Genomic DNA, 5,537 nt, shown 5'->3' with positions numbered 1-5,537 from the left:
CACCACTGTTGCCACTAGCACCATCACTACCTGCCATCACCACTATTGTCACCCTCACCTTCACCACCACCAACACCACTGTTGCCACTACCACCATCACCATCTATCACCATCACCAACACAATTGCCACAATCCCCACTATCACAATCACTGCTGTCAAACACTGCTACCTTTGCTGCCCTCACCACCACCAGCATTGCTTTGGTCACCACCACTACCAACACCACTGTGGTCACCACCACCACCACCACCACTGTTGCCATAGTCACCACCACCACTACAACCATCACCACCATAACCATCACTGCCGTCACCACCAGCACCACCATTGCCACCATCATTATCATTATCACAATGACCTAAAGATTTAGCAGCACTTTGTCTGTCTTTGTGACCTGAGTTCAAATTCTTGTGAGGTCAACTGCCATTCAGGGATAGTAAAATGAGTAATCAGTCAAACCCTGTGGTTGATGTAATAAACTTCCAACTCCCCTTGAAATTACTAAAAAGCACCATCCAAACGTGGTTGATGCCAGTGCCTCCCGACTGGCTCCTGTGGCGGAGGCATGTAAAAAACACCTTCTGAATGTGGTCGAAGCCAGTGCCCCCTGACTGGCTCCTGTGCTGGTGACACATCTGAATGTTGCCAATGCCAGTTCTGCCTAACTGGCTCCCATACCAGTGGCACATAAAAAGCACACACTACACTCTTGGAGTGGTTGGCATTAGGAAAGGCATCCAGCTGTAGAAACTTTGCCAGATCAGATTGGAACCTGGTGTATCCTACTGGCTTGCCAGTCTTCAGTCAAACCATCCAGCCCATAACAGCATGGAAAACAGATGTTAAACAATGATGCTGATGATGATGATGCAAAAATAAAGATTATTATTATTATTATTATTATTATTATTATTATTATTATTATTATTATTAGGGCAGTGAGCTGGCAGAATCATTAGCATGCTGGGCAAAATGCTTAGCCACATTTCGTCAGTCTTTATGTTCTGAGTTCAATTCCACCAAGGTTGAGTTTGCCTTTCATTGTTTTGGAGTCAGTCAATAAATTAAGTACCATTGATACAATGGGGTCAGTGTGATTGACTAGTCCCTTTCCCCGAAATTTCAGGCCTAGTGCTTATAGTAGAAATTATTATTATCATTATTATTATTATTATTATTATTAGTAGTAGTAGTAGTAGTAGTAGTAGTATAACACGTTGGGTGAAATGCTTAGCGGCATTTTGTTTGAGTTCACATTCCGCTGGGTTTGACTTTGTCTTTCATCATTTTGGGGTCAATAAATTAAGTACCAGTTGCGTACTAGGATTGATCTTATTGACTGCCACCCCCCAAATTTTACGTCTTGTTCCTGTGGTAAGAAAGACTATTATCATTATTATTATTATTATTATTATTATTATTATTATTATTATTATTATTGAGTGAGAGAGCAGCACATACCATCAAAGAAATGCTGGGATAAAACACAAAGCCCAGTATACACATCATCATGACTACTCGTCTGATAAGGGTATACCAGACACATGCATCACAACCATATATGTGCAATATGGTGATCTCATATCAAGATAAACAGTGCATGACATTGCAGGTGGGGCCCAGTTAGAATTTTCTTCAGGGTAAGTAGCCCATCTCACTCAAATGGTCCCTGAATAAGGTTTGTTTAAGGATGATGAATGAAACACAAACGTTTGCTGAAGTGAATTATTCAAACCCCAAAGAATTCCACTAAACACATCAATGTGATTCTCCCCCACCACTTCTGCTCATGATTAGAGATGCACATATTATCAGCAACCAAGGGGCATGCTTGACTGGTTAAAGTAAAACAATTGACAAACAAATCTGTGATATTGAGCAGAATAATTGCTGTAGCCCATTTTTTATGCCAAGACAAAGCAATGTACATGATAGCACTTCCAATCAGTTAAGATCAGAACCCATGAAAGTCAGTGCCTCGTACTGCATCGAGGCATATTATTATTATTATTATTATTATTATTATTGTTATTATTATTATTATTAAGTTGGCACGCTGGATAAAAGGCTTACTGGTATTTCACCCGTCGCTACAATCTGAGTTCAAATTCTGCCAACGTCAACTTTTTATCATTTTTCTTGTTTGCACGCTGTAAAACCCATTATATCGTCCCGTTTTTGTCTTTTATGTTGTTGCATGTCCTTTAATGTTATTGTATGTGAGCCCTCGTGGCCAATAAAGAATTAATTATTATTAGGATCGACAAACTTGGTTGCCGACAAATTTTTATGCTCTAAAAGGATTTTATCCTATATATGCTGCTCTATCAGTATTTAAAAAATATATCTATCTTCTTGTTCTACAATACATTTCAACGCTTCAAAAACAAACTTATCTTTGTTTACATGTGACATAATTATTATTATTATTATTATTATTATTATTATTATCATTATTATTTTTTTTTTTTTGGCCACAGGGGGCTAAGAGGGGACAAACGAGACAGACAAAGGGATTCAGTCAATTACATCGATCCCAGTGCATAACTGGTACTTATTTAATCGACCCTGAAAGGATGAAAGGCAAAGTCGACTCCGGTGGAATTTGAACTCAGAACGTAAAGACAGACGAAATACCGCTAAGCATTTCATCCGACATGCTACTGTTTCTGCCAGCTCGCCACCTTTATTACTATTATTATTATTAGTAGTATTATTAGTGGAGGTGCAATGGCCCAGTGGTTAGGGCAGCGGACTCAAGGTCATAGGATCGCGGTTTCGATTCCCAGACCAGGCGTTGTGAGTGTTTATTGAGCGAAAACACCTAAAGCTCCACGATGCTCCGGCAGGGGATGGTGGCGAACCCTGCTGTACTCTTTCACCACAACTTTCTCTCACTCTTACTTCCTGTTTTAATTACTTGTCTGTAATTCAAAGGGTCAGCCTTGTCACACTGTGTCACGCTGAATATCCCCGAGAACTACGTTAAGGGTACACGTGTCTGTGGAGTACTCAGCCATTTGCACGTTAATTTCACGAGCAGGCTGTTCCGTTAATCGGATCAACTAGAACCCTCGACGTCGTAAGCGACGGAGTGCCAACAACGTTATTATTATTATTATTATTATTATTATTATTATTATTATTATTAAGGTGGTAAGCTGGAAGAATCTTTACCATGCCAGACAAAATGCATAGCAGCATTTCTTCTGGTTCCTTACATTCTGAGTTCAAATGATGCTGAAGTTGACTCGATATTTTATCCTTTTAGGGTTGACAAAAATAAGCACCAATCCAGCATTGAGTCTATACTTTTCTTTCTCTCACAGTTGGTCCCTGCCCCCATGCACTATCATTTACTTTTTGCTTTTTTTATTTGTTACTTGTTTCAGTCATCAGACTGTGGCAATGCTGGAGCACCACATTGAAGTTTCTTTGTCAAATGAAACAAACCTAGTACTTATTTTTTTATATCCTTTTGTTAAGCCTGGTACTTATTTTATCGGTCTCTTGTGCTGAACTGCTAAGTCATGGAGACATAAACGCACCAATAGTGGTTGTCAAGAGGTAGTGGGGAGACAAACACAGACAGAAAAACACACACATGCACACACACACATATATATGCAATGCGCTTGTTTCAGTTTCTGTCTACCAAATCCACTCACAAGGTTTTGGTGAGTCCAGGGAAGTAGCAAAAGACACTTGCCCAGGGTGCCACACAGTGGGACTGAACCCAGAACCATGTAGTTGGTAAGCAAACTTCTTACCACACAGCCATGCCTGGGCACCTGTGTTATATAAACAACTAGCGACTGGCTGTACCTTAGCCGGTGGCATGAAAAAAGCACTATCTGAATGTAGTCGATCCCAGGTCCGCCTAACTAGCTCCTGTGCCAGTGCACATAAAAAGCACCATCTGAACGTGGTCGTTGCCAGTGCCGCCTGACTGGCTCCTGTGCTGGTGGCACGTAAAAAGCACTATCTGAACATGATCAACGTCAGGGCCACCTTACTGACTCTCGTGCTGATGGCATGTAAAAAACACCCACTGCACTCTTGGAGTGGTTAGCGTTAGGAAGGGCATCCAGCTGTAGAAACCTTGCCAGATCAGATTGGAGCTTGGTCTAGCTGCTGGCTTTCCAGACCTCAGTCAAATCGTCCAACTCATGCCAGCATGGAAAACAGACATTGAACGATGATGATGATGACGATGATACAGCTGGCACCTCTCTATGCATTAAACAGAATGGAGAACTCAGCTAATATGCTACAAAGCTCCACAAAAATGTAGTTTGGGGCATAAAAATCAAAGAGATAATACCATTATAAGTCAAGGCATATCACAAAATTCAATAGAATTGGCTTTATTTTAACATTCTGACAAATATGAAGTATTATAAATGGTGTTTTCAGTATTTTTCAGAGATTAAGAGAATTTAAAGATTAAGCTAGGTCAGCTCATTGACAAGAGGTTGGAGGTCAGATAGCTTCTGATGTCTGAGACTGGTTGCTGTTCCATTCAAAAGCTTCCCCACCTATGTGTGTGAATGGCTTGTTTTAACATTGAAACATTGAGGAATTTAATGAGAAATGATGTATATATATATATATGTATATATATTAAGGGCATTACTATACATAAATGCCTCATGCTATGATGATGATGATGATGATGATGATGATAATGATGGTGAGGATGAGGATGATAATAGCAGTGATGTTGATAATAGTGATGAGGATGATGGTGTTAACTGTCAACTTATAGTAGTAGCAGCAGGGATGGTGGTGATAAGAATGGTGATGTTAATGATGTTTTGTCTAAAGCCAACCCTGATCAAGCAGGCTTATGATTGAAGGTGGGGTGAATCAACCATTAACATTTGGTCCTTTTAGGGGTGTACAAGGCTATATGATCAACTACTTCCTTCCTTGTTTAAGAATAGAAGCTTGTTATTTGGGAGAGATTTAGCTAATATGTCCAGCAGACCAAGCAACCACACTGAAGGCCTCACTGTGGTGGTGGTGATGATGATGACAATGGTAATACTATCAGTAGCAAAAGCAGAGTTGATGATGATGATGATGATGATGATGATGATGATGATAAAACATTCTAAAAGATCCAACAATGACATCAAGCCAAATATTAGTTTCACACTTTGGCACAAGGTCAGTAATTTCAGGGAAGTGGGTAAAGACGAATACGTCGACCCCAGTGTTTAACTGGTATTTATTTTATTGACCCCAAAAGGATGAAAAGCAAAGCTGACTATAATAGAATTTGAACTCAAAATATATAGACGGATGAAATGCCGCGAAGCATTTAGCCCAATGTGCTAACGATTCTTATTTCTTTATTGTCCACAAGAGGCGAAACATAGAGGGGACGGACAAAGAGATTAAGTCAATTACATCGACCCCAGTGTGTAACTGGGACTTAATTTATCGACCCCGAAAGAATGAAAGGCAAAGTCCATCTCGGCGGAATTTGAACTCAGAATGTAATGGCAGACGAAATACCACTAAGCATTT

General features: G+C 40.0%; 1 protein-coding gene across 1 annotated transcript in view; it reads right to left on the bottom strand.

The window, feature by feature from the left end:
* The window catches only part of LOC106876746 (pleckstrin homology domain-containing family H member 2), a 101,379-nt gene that overhangs the window by 49,344 nt on the left and 46,498 nt on the right, over nucleotides 1–5,537 (bottom strand). The gene's annotated exons all lie outside the window — the stretch shown is intronic.

The sequence above is a fragment of the Octopus bimaculoides genome, chromosome 6 (assembly GCF_001194135.2).
Source record: "Octopus bimaculoides isolate UCB-OBI-ISO-001 chromosome 6, ASM119413v2, whole genome shotgun sequence".
In the NCBI taxonomy this organism is placed as follows: Eukaryota; Metazoa; Mollusca; class Cephalopoda; order Octopoda; family Octopodidae; genus Octopus; species Octopus bimaculoides.
The sequence above is the reverse complement of the archived record's forward strand: the minus strand, read 5'-3'. Positions and strand labels throughout refer to the sequence as shown.